Consider the following 22,151-nt stretch of genomic DNA (forward strand, 5'->3'; position numbering starts at 1 on the left):
ACTCGCTAGGCTGGTGTTTACACTGCCCCCTGCAGTCCATCGCGTGTAGCACAACTATCGATGTCAACTTTTTGGTTTGGGTTATCTTGAAAAGAAGCCTTTTTCTCCCCATGTGTTCCTGAGACAAAATCCAACCCTTGTTTTAGTGAAAATAATCCTTCTTGCTCACCCCCTGAAATGACTTTTTCCCCTCTTCCCACCTTCCTAATTACCTATTTAAATATCCAGTGTAAGACATATAATTCGTTTTAAAACGGATTTTTTTTCTATGTGGGGAGGATATGGTTTTGTTAATGTCTTCCTAGCAAATGTTTTTTACAGACACACAGGGTAGCAGCAGTAATAATTATGCTCTGAAGTCGTGTCACGCAACATACAACCCTGTTGCATGAAAACCTTTTTAGACGTCAGCTGTAATGAAATGCATCACTCAAAACACACAAACAAGAAGACCCTGTCGATATTATAAAAAAATATTTTTTTAAACAAAGTTTTTTTTTAACAATATAATCTGTATTTTTAGAGGAAGAGTTTTACTGTGCATCGGTGACTTTTTTTGTTCTAATTTCCCGAATCCCTCACATTTCATCTCACTTCATGCTGCTGATTGTTGTAAACAATCAATGTCCACACGAGGGCGCTAAGAGAGAAGGAAAAGCTATGTAGGCCACTCGCTTCATTTATTTATTTATTTGTAATTCAGCGGAATGACATCTTTCTTTTCATATTTCAGATTGGTTCCATTTTAATACTGTTTTTTTTCTTGGCAGTGTTTCATGGAGGACGGATGACAATAAACGCAGCGTTGACCATTCTGATTTCATTTTATTTTGTGCAACATGCATAAGTGTGCAGAATGTGTCCATCATATTACACAAATCCTGCCATTAAATGCATCATGGAGATGTTTCAAAAGAGGATTTTGCTGAATAAATGTGAGGATGAAGTCTCTTCTGCTCAGTGCCCTCAGTTCTCTACCAAACGAGAGGGGGATTTAAGGTGGTGCAAGACATTTTTTTTCAATTTGGGTTGGAGAGGGAGGTTACAACCAAATGGGGGCGTTACTATGGTGACGGCTCCCCACATGTTCCCCCCTCCCATTTACAGTCTCTTCCACTTAGACTTGCTCACTTGTCAGGATTCCACCTGCCAGTTTTTCTCTTACTATGGCCTCTGCTTCCCCCCTGAAGCATATGCATCACCGGCTGCTTTACTGCTAATTATTTCACTCACATTACACACTGCACTCACACAAGAAGTGGGCCGGGCCTGGGGGCATCTTGCATCTTGTTGAGAAGTCGTACAGTACAGCCGGGTGCCCTTTAGATTAGTAGCACACTCTGCATGCAGTCTGCGTCTGCACTCAGCGAAGAAATAATGACGATCGGGACGGTTGGCAGAATAATGAGGCGTAGCTGCGCTGTGTTCTTCAATTGTTTGCGCTTCATTTTAGGTCAATTTGTAAATGGCAAATTGCTCATAGGCAAGGTTTCCCTGTGTAATATTTTGAGATGAGAGTAATAGGTGCCTTCTGATTGAAGTACCCATTCACGCTTGTGTAGTTACAAGGATGATGAGGTCAGACTTGTCTCCTCAGTCTTGGATTTGCATGCAGAGCATTAGAAGCAGAAGTGCTGTCAGACACCAGCGGTGACAGCAAAGCAGTTGGCTCCGGTCACTGTTCTTCACGCCGTTCCCGCCAGTCTTCTGCGTTGTAACAGTACCTTGGACATTTTGTCCACTTCTCTGAAACAATGGCAAGCACCCACGACCGATGATTTGCCCAACGTTTGGATTCAATTAGATCAGAGCAATTAATCCATTTTTCTGAATAATTGAAGTGTATTTGTCAGGATGATTTTTTTTTCTTTTGAAAAGAGACACTCGTCAAATTAACTTGTATGTTGTGATTGATAGCAATTAATTAAATGTGCCTAAAAGTTGAAAAATCCATCTCTGTATTATACTTGTCCAATGTTCCTTCTAATCTTTCATCTGTCTGGGCATACAGACAAGATGGCTGAGCACACTGAGGACACACACCAGTATCACACATCATCATGGAAAGTTTCAAGGTTTATTAAAAGAATCAAATTACAACAGCAATTTCTATTAGTTTACTTTTAATATAACTCATTTGGCCAACTTACACAGTTTTATAGCTGACATCATTTTCCTCCCTGAACTTTATATATATGACTAGTATTTTGTGTCCTGTTATGTCTGTGCTCCCATCTACTATTATGGTATGCCAGGGTGCATTTTTAAAACTTACACATAGTCTCATTCTGCACTCATCTCATTGATTGAATTCACAAATTCAAAGGGATACTTTTTGCTTCACAAGCTTTTTGGTACGCTCACATATTTTGCCATGTGATCGTGGATTTGTTGAACTGACAGCATTCTTTTTCTTCTTTTCCTTTTGGTTTGTCCCGTTAGGGGTCGCCACAGCGTGTCATCTTTGATGAACGCACATTTGCTTGGCACAATTTTACGCCGGATGCCCTTCCTGACACAACCTCTCTGAATTTAGCCGAGGAAAGAAGCTTACAGCACCTGGTATTCCCAAGCGGTCTCCTATCCATGTACTAACCAGGTCCAAACTCGCTTAGCATCCGAGATCTGACGAGATCGGGCGTGCTCAGGGTAGCATGGTCGTAAGCATTGAACTGACGGCATTGATGGATTCATTTTATTGCCATGTAAATTATTGTCTGAGAAATTTAACTTGCTCAGGGTCAGATTTGTGTGTGTGAGTGACAGCTAGTTCTTTTATTCCCGGTCGTTTGCGCTCTCTCGCAATAATGTACCAATCCATCTTGAGTCTTAGTATAATTTCAACAGCATTCAAATTACTTTTCTGCTGAACGTGTTGCTTGAGGTAGTCCAGCTTACAATGACAACTTTAGCGTCGCTGCATGTTAGGCAGACGACTTTTTCGGACTCGAAAAAGAAAAGATCTCACCCAGTTTCCCCACTTGTTCTTCTATTTGCACATACTCCGACAGCCACTCCATCTTAAAAGAACCGCAGTTCTTCTTTAATTTGGTTTGGGTAGCTGAGGCATCACATTCACTACCTGCTCATTTCGCCATGTTATGGGGTTAGCATTAGCATTACGGAACTCCACCGCGCTTATTGTTATGGAGTGTGTACGAGCACAGCATGTGCGCAATTACTGTCAATGCCGTGATTGGTTGCATAGCGTATTTGCATTGTATCGTATGATTGGCTGAACAGCTGTCACTCATCGTATTACACAGCAAAAGGATACAAGAAAAAAACTTCATGTATCAAATTCATTTGCAGTGCGTTCCCTACACCGGAAAGGTTTTCTTGTGCGCTGAGAGTGTGCGAGAAGTGCGCAATTACGCAGCTGCGCAGCGTATAGAGAACATTGCACTTGTCTTGCACTATTTATTGCACTTTTACATCATCATCATGTGCTTTAAGTCTGTTGTCCAGACACCCTTGAGTGGGATTTCCTTCCTACGGCTCATCTCCACTGTGCCCAGTCTGTGGCCAGCAGATTCACGTCCTGTCTGACCGTCTCCTCCCACGTCATTTGCGGCCTGTCACGTCGTCCAAGGCCAGGTACTGCCATCGACGCTGCTCTTCTCACCCAGTCCTCCTCATCTTTTTTTTGCACATGGCTGTATCACCTCAGATGCGATCTCCTCACCACCTGACCAATCGCCTCCACTCCCAGACTGCTTCGCAACTCCTTGCTTGACTTCCTGTCTCGCAGCGACATCCCACAAATCCACCTGATCATTCTCATTCTCTGCTCTCTCCAGCCTCCATTCTTGCTCAGTAGTCAAGCGCCTACACTCACTCCCATACTCCATGCAACTCTGAATGCATGATGAGTATGCCGCTGGATGTGAGGAAGGGTATCACTTTATGGAACTTCGTGCATCCACTCCTCACCATCGCCGTAAGAGCTGAGTCGCTTACTCCCTCGGCGTCCAGCCAGATTCCCAGATTGCAGAAAGCTCTCACAGCACCATACGTGTCCCCATCCACTTCCAGGTCTTCTATGGTGTCGGGATCTGGTTTAGGCACCAGTCCACAGCACATCTTGTATACTATATCACAACATTTTGTGTAGTTTTGGACAAAAATAAGTCTTGTCATGCACGCAGGCATTGTCTGCCAGGAAAATGATTTTTCCACAGATTTCTGGGCGAAGGATGTACAAACAGGTGCTGGAAAGAAAAGTATGCAGTATTTCTGACAATCGCAAATACAGGTTCCAAGAGAAAGCAGGCCAAAAATGAAAACAAAGGTAAGCACATCAAGGTCTCATTTACAGTTCAATTGCATTAACTGTTTTTATTTCTTCATTCAACTTTGCATTTCCAGTCAATCAAAAGTCAAGCCAGTCACGACAGCAGTCAATCTTTTTTTTGTAACAAGCCACATTGTCATTATGGTTTCCCTTAGAAGGCCGTTATGACTGTCAAACCATCCCTCCATCCATTTTCCAAGCTGCTTATCCTCACAAGGGTCGCGGGAGTGCCAGCCAACTTCGGGCGAAAGACAAAGTACACCCTGAACTGATCACCAGTCAGATGTAGGGTAGATATCGACACCATTTAATGTGTTGTTGAAGTCCTTGAACTTGGTCACGTCCATAATGATATGAGACATATCACCCCCGCCCCCAACCCCCACTGCCTACTGCTATGGATTCTGCAATCTGCAATAGTCTCTCTCTGTTTCTCATCTTGATTGTGAAGTCAAGCCGAGACAGTGCAAGCCGGAAGGTGAAGCTCTCGTTTTACCGGTCGATCTACCTTCACCCACGGTCATGTGTTTTGGGTTGTGACCGAAAGAACAAGTTCCTGGATACAAGTGGCCAAACAGAGTTCCCTTTGCAGGGGTATTTGGTTAGTATGACACCTGGTCACTTCTCCGGTGAGGTGTTAAGGGCACATCCGACTGGCAGGAGACCCATGGGATGACCCAGGACACACTGGAGAGACTTTGTCTCTTGGCTGGCTGATCCCCTCAGAAGAGCTGGATAAAGGGGCTGGGGTAAGATAAGTCTTTGCCTTCTTGCTAAAGCTACTGCCCCCATGAGCTGGCCTCGGATAAGCGGAAGAAAATGAATGGATGGATGGATGGGTGGATAGATATGAGTCTCAAAGAAGACAGTCACATACGAGTCAGTAACTTGCAGGAATATTAGTCATTTTTCAAGAAGATACAAATAAAGTCTGCAAAGATTGTTATAATGCCTGTCTATATGTGTTGCTGCAGACCTTGCATTCCAAGTACAGTATCTGTTGCTTAAAGTGATAAAACTACCGCACATTACAGCTGTTTTTCTTAGCTCATCCATGGTATTTTGCAATGTGTGTTTGCATTTAGATCGTAGGATCTTGCAATTTATATTATTTTGTTTAATACAAAATGTGTTCTCTTTGCTTTTTGTTAAAACTTCAACTTGGAATGGATATAACCAGCTTGAAAAAAACCCATTAGTTCACAATCTGCTGCTACTTCCAAAGTTCACTGCCACCATTTAGCATTTGCAACTCAAGATTTTGCTTTGTAATTCAAGACCAAAAAAATGGTCCAAATGACAGCTCATACACGGCGGTCAAACATAAGTTGGGATACCTTTGTTTTTCTGCTGTGTGAAAAACAAATTAACTCCAGGCAGGGGAAGAAAGAACTTTTTAACTCAGCTCTACTATCAATTACTTTCTGTGAAATAAATGTATTCCCTTCCGTCCCGCTGTACATCAGACTTGGATGAATGACGAGGGGATTATACTGTACGTATTAGCTTCATTCATCTGAAGCAGCACAGTAGAATCCTCCGCTTTATTTCCCTCCAAGGATAATGTAGTGGTGTTATTTGCACACTCCTTGCAGATGTATTAATGGGCATGTGTGAGAAGCCAGATGTCCCTTCGGGCTGTAATGCTCGTTGCTGGGTAGAACTAGCTGATGGAAGATAGAATTCTCACTCATTCTCCTGCCACCTCTCTGTCATTTACTTATTGTTGCCTTCAGCAGTTTTCTGCTGACCAAACTCAATCGAAACAGGCCACAATATACTCGGCACAACATTTGATTTGATTAGATCCGCTCGTTAGCCACTGAAGAGTGAGCTGACTGCATGGGGTCTGCGCGATGCATCATCGTTCAGCGTCACTTCCACAGAAAAGGAAGACTAAATGAGCTCATCCTGGCGTTGCAATCAGTGCAATGTCTGTCTTTGGAGCAGTTAAATGTGTGCTTGATGCCTTTTGAAGGATCCTAATCATGCACTCGACACCTTTATGTAAAATTGTTCATTTTACTCCTACTACTTTTCTTCTTTAATACATAAATTAACCAATATAATGAGACAAATAAAAAAATAAAAAAATCTAATGAAGCAGTGTTTGGATGAAAATGAAAACAAATATGACAGGACTCCTGAAAATGTGGAGCCTATCCCAGCGGTCAACTGGGAGGAGGTGGGGGACACCCTGAACTTCTTCGCAGCCAATCGCAAGGGACATAGTGTAGAGACAAACAGTCGTACTCACAAACACACCTAGGGGCAATTTAGAGTGTCCAATTAATGTTGCATGTTGTTGGGATGTGGGAGGAAACCGGAGTGCCCGGAGAAAACCAATGCAGGCACGGGGAGAAACATGCAAACTCCACACAGGCAGGTCCAGGATCGAACCTGGGTCCTCAGAACTGTGAGGCCAATGCTTTACCATCTGATCCACCGTGCCGCCCATTTGATATAGTTTAGTATAATGGGTTTCACTGCCGCTGATGGCTTTTGAAGTCAAATATCCTTGTTAACTGGGAGGGCTTGCAATGAATGATTTAATTAATGTTTTAATTACCTGCTCATTTGCTGGTTGATATACATTTTCATCTCAGACAAAATGGCTGAGTGACAATGATGCTGTGTTGTACAGAGCTTTGGATTACCTGCCAAACTCAGACAATTTGAGGAAGAATGACATTTTACATTATTTTGGGGGAAGGTCCTAAGGATTTTGAAATCATAACTGTGCTGTGTCATAGCCATTCGTGGTGGATGGCTTCATACAGTGAGCTCTCACAAGCTGCTGGAAGTGCATTTTCGAGTTGGGACCGAGTGACCAGATGGGCAGCCACTGCCAAGCCATTCATACAAAGTCTGTATAAGCATCGACATTCTGTGGTTGAGATGGCATGGTGAATGAGTGGTTAGGCCATGTACCTCATACTTCTGAGGACCCATGTTCAAATCAGGCCTCATCTGTGTGGGGTTTGCATTGTTCCCCCCGTGCACCTGTGAGATTTCTCCCGAGACTCAGGTTTAATGTGCAGATCAGTGTTTGAAGTGCTTATCAGAACCTGATTCTTTGTGCTAACTCGAGTCTGTGCATCCATCAAACCACTATGCAGTTCTGCCTACTAAGAGGCTTTAATATTGAGTGTAACTGTACTGATGCAATCAATATCACTTCCGTTTTTCTTAACGGTTCCAAACTAATCCCAGCATTGTCTACGTATTGTTTTTAATGCCTTCTCAATTTAATTTGGAACTGTCATGAAGTTTAGTTTAAATATGACGTAGCTCTTAGTGAGCAATAGTATGAAGTTAATCGTAACTTAGCTGTCTTTGTGGTTTTCCTACTTCCGACCAACGATTTGGCGCAGATGCAAGAAGTACACAATATGACTTTGCCATTGTATAGAGCTCGTGCACTCATGTCACCGAAATCACGTGACTGGCCATTTGCCGGTGTAGCAAAGATTTACTTTGAAAGCATATAAAAGTCTGGACACATCCAAATACTTCATTGCTGGATCTGTTCTCATCAGGAATAAATCCCAGATAGTGACATTTTTGATGGCTCGTGAACGTGGAAGCCTTTGGCCTTTGCTGGAATCCATCAATCTTTTCAGCTTGTATTCAATACAAATACCAATATTAAAATAAATGACCCCTAGTTTTACACAAACTCGTATTCATTAACTGTGATTGAAAAAAAAAGAGGACAGAGTCGTCTCCACAGAACGTACATACCTCTGCGACAGACAGTTTTTTTAAATACGCATTGTCCCCAAATGAGCCAACTTGTCATTATAAATACTAATTAATTTAATTTAGGTAATTTAAGATTAAGAAGAATAATTCCTACCTGAAATGAAGTAATCGCTACATAGGTGTGTGTGTATTTTGGTTGGGCACCATCCATCATGTTTAATTGCCGATATCGATATTTTCTGGTCTTTTCATCTGGTATTCCATAGAATGCTCTCTTTGAATATCTGTCTCATTTGTTGTGACAACAAACAGCACAACAGGTCTCGGGTATTGTAAATATTCTCCTCCGGTTCAATGTCTCCCACAATGTCGAGCAGCTCTCTTTGATCGGCAATATGGTGTCGTGAAAATGGTGGCGTCACGTGCAAGAGCTCTATAGTCCCGACGTTGCTTGAAAATGAAGAATCTTCTCGTTGGCTAGCTCCAAAGTTATAGATGGAGAAACTACAGTTGACGTGTGCAAGGTATTATGTAAATTATCTTAACAGTGATGTCACAGTCTGGGAAAATTCAGAATGTGTCACTCACGGGTACATATTCAGGAATAGACACCCAAAATTACGACATGGCTGTTTAATTTCATACTTGATGGGTGGGGAGGGCCCGCCAGACAGAGCATAATCTCAATCTACTGTAGACATTTACAGCGATGTTGAAAGTGTATCGATGTGCCACCATCGACAGAAGCCTACATTTGTGTCAGTGGGTGTTCCCTACACTTAACTGTAGCAAAATACACGATGCATACAGAGCAAGCTTCGCAGCGCCGAGATATTGTTCAGCATTTCCACATGCATGACAATTGATGTGCAAAATGCATGTAGGGAGCAGGAGTGGAAATAGCAGCATGCATGTTTTTGCCAGATGCTAGAGGTCCTTACCTAACAACACTGCTGGCGTCACACAGAACCTGAAATATTAATTTATATCAATGTTGAAATACTGGATGGTCGTGGGTGACGAGGATGCTGCTGGTGGTCAGGTGTGTCAGAAATGAGGAGGTTTGTTTACTGGAAGCAACCGTCAAGTAAGTTAGGAGGCTGTGACATGCAAATTCAGGACATTGCATTAATTAAAATAAAAAAAATATATTGTAATTAATCCTCCTAACATGTTTGATACTTTGGTAACCTGTGGATATTAAAAAAAAACTGCACAACTCTGATCAAATGGCAGGTTATTGTGAGATAAAAAGATTTGCTCAAGATAAATAAATGCTAAACTTTTACCGCCATTAGTGTGGCCTATATTCTGTACAACCCAACTGAATTGAAAAAAAAAAAAAGATAGAAAAAAAATGTACACATCCTCTTTTAATCAGGTTGTGCCTTTGTTTAGAATTAACAATCGTTTTCAAACTCACGTTGAATTTGAGTCAGCTGCCATTTAAAGTTCCTTTGATTACCCTCAAATTCAATTTTAGATGGTCGAGTTGCCTTAGGCAGACGCCTACAGGTTTTAAGGCAACACACAGTGCTGTTTTGAACTGTTCATAATCCCCTCCACCTTGTCAAAGACCCCAGTCTAGCTGAAGAAAAACACTCCCAGAGCGTGCTTATGTCACAAACATGCTTCACTGGAGCTTTGGTGTTCAATTCAATGCTGTTGTATTTATAAATAGTGCCAAATCACAATAGGAGTTGTCTCAGTGCATTTTACGCATAGAGCTGGTCTAAAAGCACAATCCTCACTTAGTCAGAGACAAACGGAACCACACAGGCACAAGCACTATGCAAAAGAGGCAAGGAAAAACTGGCGGTTTTGATTTTGATTCTAAATTTTACAGGAACCCAGAGTGGTGAGCCTTCTTTTGTGTTTGCACCAAACACACATTTGGGGAAATAGTTTAACTTTACTTTCATTAACCAGAAAAAAAAAGCTCCTAAACATAAGTGGGAAATGTGCTATTCAAAGTTACGCCGCTTACATGCATGTCTTGCACTAACAACATTGCCAACAATAAATAGACAACATGAAAGGAAGCGATTTCACATTGTTTTAAGTATGACAAAAAAAAAGGGGCCCAGTGGAAGCCAATCACAGTCACTCTTGCTCAACATTATCAGACTGTTGTCTGTCTGCATGTGCCCTGCGATTGGTCAGCAACAAGTTCAGGGTGTACCCCGCCTCCTGCTAGATAGCTGGTCTAGGCTTCAGTGCTCCTGGGACCATTGTGAGGATAAGCGGCTCAGAAAATGGGTGGATAGATGGATGGATGAATTGACAGACGAATGGATGGATGATACCATATTGTTGCAGTTCTGTTTATGATGAGGCAGTCTAGAGAAATTTAAGAGTGATGACCCAAATAAAAAAAAGCAAAGTCAGATTGGGTTTCTCTGTCTTTCTTTTCGACTGTACCAACTTCCCGAGGCTGCATGTCATTAACACAAATGTGGATTCCCGCTGTGGAGTGGAAGGAAAACAATGGATCTTCACTCAGCTCCAATTGGGCTGACATAAAAGATGGTTCTTTAGATGTTTTCTTTTTCATGATGCTGCTTCCATGGCACGCTACTGTTGTCATTTCCAACTCCTTTTCATTTGTCTGTGAGCTTTTCTTCCCCTTTCAAACCATTATACTGTCTGGCATCTCCAAGTATTTTTGGGGCAAAAAATAATTGCTAGCCTGCTAGTGGAGGGAGACTACAGCGTCCTATGACTTTCACTGTAAAAAAAAAAAAAAACAAAAAAACGTCTGTGGCTTTAATCAGACAAACAGAAAACTCCATTATTCAGCCTGTCCTTCAATGAGCATGCATGGAATGTTAAATGAAACTCTAGACTGTCGTGAATGTGAGTGTGAATGTTTTTATGTTTACGATGCATGTTCCCTGTAATTAGCTTGGCACCAGCACACCTGGGACTCTAGTGATGATAATAAGAATATTACAGAGTGCTAATTTTTATTATTACATACACAAACAAACAAAAAAAAAAAACTGAGGGGGGAGGCTTGACCACATTAATGGAATTTCCATTCATTTCAATGAGGGAAGAAGATAAGCGATACAAATGTTTAGAGTTACAAGTTTGGTCACAGAATGCACCAAATCTGTATCCCAAGGCACTATTGGATTGTGTAACATCGTGGTGAAATGTCCAACTGTGCAGGATTAGTTTCCGAGAAGCCCAGAAGTGTTCTTCTCGACCATATCATATCCCTCCCAGTAGATGAGGTACTTGAAATTCCCAACATGACAGCCAAGATCTTCCTCACTGTGAAGGCATTGTGACCATTGCTGATAAATGAGGGTGGAGGGGGTTCAACTGGAGGAGTGAAATCACTGGGTGACACGTTGAACGAGGTGTATACCACAGTGGGGTTAATGACATTCTCAATCTCAAAAGGTCCAATAAAAAGGTTGATCTTAACTGACCCAGTTTGAAGGGAAAGGTCATGGGAGAAGAGCCAAACTCTGTTGCCCAGGGCGATATTAGAAGATGGGAAGCAAGGGATGTCACTCTTTCTAGATGAGTGTAACTAGCCCTGTCTGTGGCGAAAATAAGAAGTTCTTTTCTATCTTCTCTGTTCAAGGAGGCTCTTCACTAATAAGTCATCCAACTGCACTTGTCAATTTATCCTTGTTCAGACTGCAGGAAATCCATGTTTATTTTTTTTTAATCAAATCACATGTGTTCTTGAAGCTCACGTTTCCTCACATTGATAATTTGGCCAAATATTTAAGTATGTCACCTATCAGAAAACATATATATATGTATATATATATGTATATCCATCCATTTTCTTAGCCACTTATCCTCACACGGGTTCCGGGGAGTGCTGGAGCCTTTCCCAGCTGTCGATGGGCAGGAGACAGGGGCACGCACTGAACTGGTTGCCAGCCAATCGCAGGGCACATCAAGACAAACAGCTGCACTCGCAATCACACCTAAGTGTAATTTAGAGTGTCCAATTAATGTTGCATGTTCTTGGGATGTGGGAGGAAACTGGAGTGCCCAGAGAAAACCCACGCAGACACGGGGAGAACATGCAAACTCCACACAGGCGGGTACGGGATTGAACCCGGGACCTCAGAACTGCGAGGCCATTTTTTCAGCTGATCCACCATTCTGCCTATATATGCTCTATGATAATAATGCAGCGCTGCTTACCCTTTAGTTTTGACGTTAAAGCGCTTCCATTTTGTCACTTGAAAATGGTGGTGAGCCAACAAAATAATCGACTTGATTGTTTAATTTCACACTTGAATGGAAAGCCAATCCAGACACAACTGTTTGTATACACAACAAGTCTCAGTCACTTTTTGGTAGTATTTCCCATTTACTGGTAAGTAAAATTTTCATTCATTCCATTTGATTCATTTCTTAAATGTCTCTTCACTGGAAAGTTAATTAGATGCAGACTGGCCCATCACGGCACAGTACTAATTAGAGCTCTGTCGAGTTCTAGGATCCAATGACATAGACGAATGTTGTTTTTTCTGGGCACTGTTCCGTCTGTTTCCATCTGTGGTCGTGGTGTGTTACAAGAAAGGTTGTTTCATCTCCTCGCATGGCCACTTTTCTGCACCCCAACGGCATGCCAGCATGCAATACTAATGGACGGCCTTCGAGGGATACGTTTCAGTGTTTCTGAAGTGAGGGGAAAGCAGAGCTCATGTGAAGGAGCAACAGAGGCAGCTCATCTTATACTTTGAAAGGTCATTTGCAGAAAAACGGCCTGAAGTAGAACCTGAATGAACAGCGGCTCTTTACGAGCACAATGTCATGTAAATTACTGCAGGATCTTGAATTTCACTCCAAGCAATGGGCCAACTTATATCAGGGTGGGCAGTTTGATTTTAAAAACAGCACGCCGGGGAGAAAAACTGAAATTGTACATGTAAAGTAAAATGTAGTGGGAAAACCCAAAATTATATTAACAATGGATATCAGAAAATAAGCATTCATTTCTTCATTTGATTAAATGAAGTGTGAAACTGCTTGACCACAATGCATATCTCCGGCTCAGTTGCGCAAGTGCTGATGGTTCCTCCAAGCATCATTTGTCTTTGAGCCTTCATAGACTGCTACGGTAGTATACTTTATAGCCCAATTCATCAAATTTAAAACTGGAGGTGAGCCCAACAGTAGATGAGGATCATTCCAATCGGAGACTTTGAAAAATAAAAAGCTCATCCTGCACATTTAGTTGCTTGACAAAGTATCTGAACCTTTTGGAATGCCCCGGATTTCTGCATAAATTTGTTTTAGAATTGTCTTAGTCACAACAATAGACAAACAGCTTCTGGTTAAACCAATATCCCCAAACAAAGTCAGTTTTCATGGTTTTGTTTTGTAAACATTCAGATTCCAGAGTAGTTGCTGTGAACCAAGCTTATGCCCCGCAGGAGTCCACACCAACCATGATATACCAATTCACCAAATGTAGACACACACATATAGTACACTAAATTTTACCATGTGGTATTAGATAATTCACCTGCATGTCAGACACTCTTTTCCCACCCTTCAACTAAAAATAAGATGCAACTGTGGTTTTGCAGTTTTAAAAATCCCTAAAACTATTCATGGTACCCCACCCCCCATAAAAAAAGAAATACATGAAGAAAGTAACAAACAAAACACAGAAAGAAAGAAAGAAGCACACGCTAAACGAGTGGCCGAGACCCTTCCAGCTCCAGCCCAGCTCTGCTCTCAGCAAGAGTCTACATGGGGAAGTGCCAGTCCAGGACTGGAAGCACCGACTTATGACACTGCAGTCGCTCGATCTCTGGTCCGGGTCGCGGTGCGCCTGGGCCGAGTGGCCGACGGCAGGGCAGATGCTTGACTCAGACTAGGGAAGAACTTCTTCGATCCTCACTACCGCTCGCAATATAACTGGAACATCTACCTACGCCTCCGTTTTCACCACTGGCAGCCCTAACTGCCAAGGAATGTCGCCATTGCAGCATCTTTATTGTCCATGCAAACAAACCATCCTGGTAGTAAATCGCCGTGGCGCCTTTCAGCTTTGCTCTACAGGCATTGTCCTCAGTCTTTACCTAACACTTGATTGTTCGCCTGCCCGATCACCTGTAGGCCCTCTCCCCGAGACACTAATGAAACTCACTATACCTTACTGGTTACTGGGAGACCCCAGGGCAACCACCCCAATTAAGAATTGTTTACTGCCATGAAATTAGTAAGGGTCACAATGATATCGCAAAGCCTGGATGTTTATCAGTGTTTGCATGGGATTAAATAAGAAAACTGCTTTCTATTGTGACTTCAGCGGAGATCAGATCTCATTTCATGAGCAATTTATGCAGAAATCAAGTCAATTAGAAGGGGATTCACATACTTTTTTCCTGCAGGGGTATAGCTCCTATTTTAATCATCAGTGGAAAAACAAGCTCTTTCGCTTACAAAGGTGGCACTTAAATCCTAGTCTTCTTCCTCTGGGAAAGGAATGATTGGAGTCATTTCCATTTATCCATCCTCCATCTGTTTCTTTCCACTGTTTTGATGATGTGACTTTTGCACAAGGCTTAAGAGTGAACAGTGTTGTGATGTAGAAGATGTTGCTTGGTTCCAGGGATATCGATTCATTTTTGTCATGGGGCAGATTGTTGTAATTTCCCTTAGCGGATCGGTGGGACTGTGAGATCATATAAATGTTTCATTGCCTCATCATACAAATTGATGGAAATCAAAAGTTAGGATCGTAGTTTGGTCAACTATTGTTCAAGTCACTTTAAAGAGGGCTGTGGAAAAAATAAAATGCTTTTGATGTCCTCACAATATTTTTTACATTTAACATTTTGAAATTTGGGGACACATTTGAGCAATAATCATCCATTCATCCATTTTATTTGCTGCTTATCCTCACAAGGGTCACAGGCTGTGCTGGAGCCTATCCCAGCTGTCAACGGGCAGGAAGTGGGGTACACTCTAAACTGGTTGCCAGTCAATCACAAAGCACATAGAGACAAACTGCTGTGCTCACAATCACACCTAGGGGAAATTTGGAGTGTCCAATTAATGTTGCATGTTTTTGGGATGTGGGAGGAAACCGGAGTGCCCAGAGAAAACCTATGCAGGCACGGGGAAACATGCAGACTCCACACAGGCGGGACCCGGGAACTGTGAGGCCAATGCTTTCCAGCTGAGGCACCGTGCCACCCGCAATAATAATAAAAAATTGATTCAAATGATTTACTTTTGCAAGCCACATTAAAAAAAAACAACAACAAAAAAAATAGCCCAAGGCCCTGACTTTCACACCACTAGATTCACTTTATGTACTGTGACTCTATTTTGTTGGAGTTACCATGCAGGGCAAAAATTAAAAAGTGGGTAAGACTCAAATGTGCATAATGGCTTTTATTTCAATGCAGTATGCATACAATACAGGAATGCTGGAAAAAAGTCCATCAAACTGTTTAGAAAAGAAAAATAAGAAACTGATTATAAAAATAGAAAAATAATACAGTCAAATATTAAATGGACTAACTCGGGGACACAAACCATGAGCCTCCAGTTCTGAAGCCCGTCATGAATGGTAAGCTACTGCTGCCCCACTCTCAGTTCAAGATCTTTAATTATCCCAAAATGTCAGAAAGCAATATCCCAACTCCATGAAAAACTATTCCAATCGAAATACGCATAGTGCAGTGCCTCACACAAATCATGTGAGAGGTATATATAATATTTTCAGAAAAAACAAGTACAGTGTTCTGAAATTCTTGTTCCCTGCAGTATTTTGGATAAAATCTAAAGAAACCTGCGAACTGTTAAGGTCAATAGTGGAGAAAAAAAAAGTGTAGTGTCTCCTTTAAAAATGTCACTTCATTCAACAATGGATCATTGACGATATTGTTTGTTGCTGGGGAGGCCAAGGTAACCACAGGCAATGACGTCATAGTTGTGGAACTCAGATGAGCATCCAATGTGCAACCTTCCGATTCAGAGGCCACTACATGACCACCTGAGCCAGGCTGCTCCCCGCTGATGCATTCTGGGTATTAAAAAAAAAACGGACAATGTTCAGTCATCCGTGCTTAAGCCAAGCTGTGTTTAAATAGTGCTCGTGCATCCAGGTTATGTATCCTGTGCCAACATTTACGGATTTCAATGTGCAATTAAAAATCTTTGTTCCACTGTGGGGTCCCATTTGGCTCGCCACAGCTGTGCTTGGCTCGGCTCGCCTCAAGTCGCAGGGGACTGCTTTGTCATCACAAAGTCGCATTTAAAAATCAAATGAGCCTATCTCAGCTCGCTTTGGGTGAAAGGCAGACTACACCCTGAACTGGTCGCCAGTCAGTCACAGGGCAGATATCGGCACCATCACTGAGCGGGAATCGATCCCACACTGCCCGCACCACAGTCAAGGGTGTGTAATTGTATTTTATTATTTGACAATTACAATATTTTGCTTGATTTCATATAATACTTGTGTGAACATTCAAGTTGGAAAAACACTTTTTTCCTGTTCCTGTTTTTCCTGTTCACTTTTGAGTATGGATCTTTGTAACCTTTTGGTGTATCCTACTACTCTACAGACATTCCATTCATATCAGTGAAACAGGTGTCCAGAGCCGATTTTACATCTCTCAAAATTTCTGGAAACCCTCTAAATGATCATCAAACTTGAACGGCAGGTTCTGCCTGTACTAAATAGTATAGAGAAAAAAAAAACAACTTTCCAATTCATTGTCACTCATCTGTCTAGTATGACATTGAGCGCTGAAAATTTTCTTCACTCAGACAGAGTAAATTACTTGGGCTCCACTTAACATATTTGTCATGTGGAAAAAGATTAATACTTTTTTCCATCTTGGATTAGACTCTGAAGCTGTGTTGGATTCAGTTAATTAATTAGTTAACCACAGCGTGCTTAAGGAGAACAAACCGTCCAAAACAATATCAACAGTACTTGGTGTTCTCCTGTCTTTTTGTACCACAGGGGCCAACCAAGTAAGAACCTCCGTGGGACAAACCATAATACATAATGGATGGCCTGGACTGCCAACTACAAAGAGGACGTGCTCTTAATGGAAAACTTTTTAAGAACACTGCAGGGTAGATAACTTGGCAAAGAGCAGGGAAAGAAGAACAGAAGGAATCTCTGTGGAGAGGTTGGTTTAAGACATTTCATTTCTTGTTATCCACTCTGCTACTATTCACAATCTTTCAGTTCAGTCTCTGCCAAAATCTCCTTTTCCAGGTTACAAACATTTGCATTACATCATATGTACCAGTTAATAATTTTCCTACCGGATACTCGTCACTTTTAAATGGATTCTCTGAGACAGTAAAACACTCCTTTTTCTTTTTTTCAGTCCATCCTTCATTTCTTTGTGAGGAAAGGAACTTGTGCTTTACTTGAATGCCATAAATTTGCTAAGATCGCTCTCTTACTCCCCATTGTATCTGCTTCTTATGCCGCAGACAGCAACATTGCATAACGAGGGGAAACAAACAAACTGGATCAAAGCATGAGGCTCTCAAAAGAAAGTTTCCTTATGAGAAGAAAAAAATGCAGAAGAAATGTAACAAAGACTGAGCTGATCAAAAACAAAAGCGAGACACGCAGGGACTGTGGGCTGGTTTACTTTCATGTTGAAGTTACTTTTAATTCTTACTCTATGTAGTTATACATAGTTCTCTGTACCGTAAGATTTTCTGTCTTTGTCATTTCTGCCACTTTGATTTCCGCTCCTGTACGCGGAGCTATGGATCAAAATCACCTCTCAGAGTTATATTAAGCTCAAAAACACATTTTCCTCCATTGCACATGGCCCCTAGCAGGGGTTCTTAAATTCTTCCAAGGACCCCTTCATAATCCTAACACTAATAAAATGCCAAACTACCATGTGTACCATGTTAAAAGAATAATAAAAAAAAATACTTTCCTACATTCTTCCATTGACACTCTCAGTAACCCTACTTTTCCCAATCTTGGTGGAATACCTCAGTAAAATGACAGATTCACATACGAGTGCTATTTCTGGAAGCCTGCATTCAAATGCAACTTCTCGGTGGAATGCACTTGCTGACATGAATAATAAACACGCCCTCAAGTCGCCCTCACGATAGTCTCTTGTACTGTAGACATGGTGGCCGTGATATCGGCTATTGGATTGCAGCTCGTGTTCCTCAAATCAATATCTGACAAACCAGCATCCAGCATTTAGTACAGGAAACAGACACACCAAAATGATATCATAATCAAATAAAGACTACACTCCAGGCAAATGTAGTGTCTGAGTTGTACTGCTATAACATTGCCGAGCATATGGAACTTTCAGTCGGTACACACAAATACTTTTGCTTTCAAGAGATTTCATGTAAAAAGGACTTTTTAATCTCCTGTATACAAAGAGTTGTGTGTCTGGAGTGCTTGCTTACCAATCAATATATATAATCATATATCATATAACAATGGGTTTCTATGTTGTATAATCCATCCATCCATTTTCTTTGCCGCTCATCCTCACGAGAGTCGCGGGGAGTGCTGGAGCCTATCCCAGCTGTCAACGGGCAGGAGGCGGAGTGCACCCTGAACTGGTTGCCACTTGATCGCAGGGCAGATAGAGACAAACAGCCACACTCACAATCACACGTAGGGGCAATTCAGAATGTCCAATTATTGTTGCATGTTTTTGGGATGTGGGAGGAAACCGGAGTGCCCAGAGGAAACCCACTCAGACACGGGGAGAACATGCAAACTCCACACAGGCGGGTCCGGGAATTAACCCGGCCAGGACCTCAAAACTGTGAGGCCAACGCTGAGCCAACTGGGCCACCGTGCCCCCATTTTGTATAATCTATATTTTTGTTTCCAGCATTTAACTATTTTTCTGAGTGAGCTCTTCTCAATTTTGTCATATTGTGACGTAAAATTGTGACAAATTTACATAATACTAACCCCACATCAAGTTTCGGTACCAAAAACCTGGCAAATTGGCTGAGTAAACATCTTGTGCTTATGTGTTAAACACCCTTGAATACAAGAGAAATTAAATTTCTTCCATTACTTCAGGCAACAAAGCAGTGGATAAGAGAATATTAGGTTTATAATGGTGAAAAAATGTAACTTTCACTGTGAGACACTTATTAAATTATAGAATAGAATAGAATAGAATAGAATAGAAGTGGTGTGACAAAGGTACTAAATACGATAAGTCATTTGAATAGCTGAACGTGTGATCATTCAGTTATTAATCATTAAGGAAAATCTAAATATGTGAAAGAACCCTTTTCATTGTATGTGTTGATTGAACCTACTTGCAAACCCGAGGACTAATTACTGAAATGAATTACACGTCCATTGTTTGTTTGTCAAAGCCCACAATATCAGCACCCTGGATCAGCCTGATGCAATTAGTATCTGCTCCAGAGTAGACAAAAGCCAACTGCTTGCTGGCAGATACAATCGACCCTCCTGCTCAAAAAGTGATGAAACGAATATTTTCAGACACTTCACTGCCACTCACCCTTCAAGGAAATTTCACATTCCAAATGTCAGCAATTCTTCCCCGTGGGCTCACTTTTTCACAACCTCAATCGCACAAGCACTTTGTAAACATTGGGGAGGCTTCACGGGGTCTTAGGGAGGCAGAATAAACTAGAATCCTCTTGGTGATTTGGTGTACGCTTTCCAAGAAGCACCACAGCTAAATTGCAAGCGGCTAATTGTCTGAATAGGATGAAGTAAAGATAGCATCCAATTTACTCACACATTATCAGAAATAAGGGCTTTGAAAGTCAGCTTGGCGAGCAGTCAAACCAAACTTGAGTTTGAAACTGATATAAGAGTTGCAGGATACATCCTGGCAGATGATTTGGCTGATCTGCAGGGTCTGTTTGAGATCACATGACTAAAAAGATCTGGTCAAAACGTTTGGAGTAATACAGCAGAACTTCACTATTTATCTACGTATTTCTTTCTCCTTATTGTTTTGTCTGCTAGCCAGGGAACCCTTTCTCTGATTGGCTGATTAATTCTTGTTAACATTATCTATCAATAAGCGGCTATTGGCTGAAATTACAAAAACTATTACATGTTATTTGACCATTGAATTAATAATTTTCTTTTTGCGATTTAATACGGGAAGTCTGCCATCCTAACACTGGCGTTTGAATGTTGTATGTGTTGGGCAAAAAGCAAAATAATGTTACCTGAGGTATAAACTGTATGAAATGGAGATTCAACGGTCTCTGTAATTGACAATTCAGTATGTTACAGTACGTTGATGTACAAATAGATGGGGTAAAAATTCACAGCTAGATGACATGATTATTGAGAAAAATTGTTGGATAATAATGTCACTAATTTGATCCATTAATGTTTGTCTCACCACTATAAAATACATTTCATTGTAAGATCTTATCATTTGCAGCACATTTACAATTTCTAATGTCAAAAAGTAAATAGTTTGGCTGATTCTATACTTTTTGAATTATTCATATCATTTCAATGCTACATTGAAATTGTTGTTTTGATATGTGCCCTGCAACTGACTGGCAACCAGTTCAGGGTGTAGTCTGGCTTTCGGTCGATGTTAGCTGGGATTGGCTATGGCGATCCCATGACCTTTGTGAGGATAAGTGGATATGGCCATGGATTTTGCAAAAGTAATCTACTATTATCCATCAGTATGCGCAGAAGCACGATCATGACATACTGCCCTTGGTTCGTGGCCAAAACGCACCCAAGGCTCTTTTAAAGCTAATTTATAACCCTGACCTTGGCTTACATTATTCATGAATGTTTACAAGAGCACTTTTCCTCAAAGTCCCAATACACAATATTTGAATACAGGATTAATATGCAGTGGGTCTATCTTTGCTCACGTTGGCGGGTCTCAACTTGGTTTAATCCTCTTTCTCTCTCTGTATGATAAAGGAGACACATTCATGGGTGTTCACAGATGTCTCTTCACATATACTCTCACTCCTCTCTCTCGAGAAGACTCACGAACAAGAGGAAGTATAGTGTATTGTACAAATAAATAATGTGATTTACATTGCAATAAGTGAAAAGAATATATATTTTTTTGCCTTAACTCACATATCTGTATTACAAAGGAGACACATTCACAGGTGTTCACAGATTTCTCTTCACCTATACTTTCACTCTTCTGCAACACCAAAACCACGGTACCAACGCGGTCTCTGCCGACACTAATTCCCACCGTATAAACCACATTGTCACCCAACTACGCATGCAGACCTCGATAACCTCTCCACTTCTCCACCTAGTATAAATGTCATTACATTAAAAGTCATTAATGAATCCAAAAAATGCTAATAGATTTGTTATAACTAAAATTGGTGTGTCACTTATGAGGGATATTAAATGAGGCAATTTAAGTTCCCAATTGTCTAGGTAACATCTTTGACACGATTTGTACAAATAGCACAATCTTAAAAAAAACTTTATTCAACCGAAGTTGAACCCCAACATACAGGTGATGACCCGGGGGACAATACGGATACCCACACCTGCTCGGCTCCACAGTGGAAGAGAGTCCAACCTCTCCCAAGAGGATTAGTACTACAGTCCAAGCCCTGTGTGGAGACTCCAGAGGGAGTCCCGGTGACCTACTTCCATGTAAGCGAAAGTGTCCTCCTGACTTCTTTACATCATAGGGGTTTTGGAGCTGTGGGTTGCCTTGTCCCTCACCTAGGACCTTTTGTCACCATGGGTAACTCTGTCAGGGGCTTAAACATACAACTTAACTCCTAGGATCATTGGGACAAACAGAACTGCCTGGACTAAATCACCGTGTGGTTGGGGACTGCTGATTTACAGTGACATTTTGCATTGTCTTATTGAAAGGCCCTATCTTACTGAGCCAGAGGTTAGTTGGCAACTTGATACTCTGCTGGTTGCAATGGCATCTAGTGAAAACTAGTCAAATTGCCAAGGGATGATGGTAAATTCCAACATGTTTGATTTGTTATTTTCTTGAGACTTTACAACTCTCCAGCTGGTCTCACTACTCCGTGAGGTCTCCACTTTGTCTACAAGACCTGCTAAGATGAGACCACAAAGACCGATGAGCTGTCACATTCTATATATTTAGGTATATATATATATATATAATATATATATATATATATATATATATACCAATAC

General features: G+C 41.4%; 1 pseudogene; it reads right to left on the reverse strand.

Moving 5' to 3' along the window:
• Positions 1–2,547: 2,547 nt before the first annotated feature.
• On the reverse strand, positions 2,548–2,666 carry LOC133497375 (5S ribosomal RNA; annotated as a pseudogene).
• Positions 2,667–22,151: the final 19,485 nt, after the last annotated feature.

The sequence above is a fragment of the Syngnathoides biaculeatus genome, chromosome 2 (assembly GCF_019802595.1).
Source record: "Syngnathoides biaculeatus isolate LvHL_M chromosome 2, ASM1980259v1, whole genome shotgun sequence".
NCBI lineage: Eukaryota > Metazoa > Chordata > Actinopteri > Syngnathiformes > Syngnathidae > Syngnathoides > Syngnathoides biaculeatus.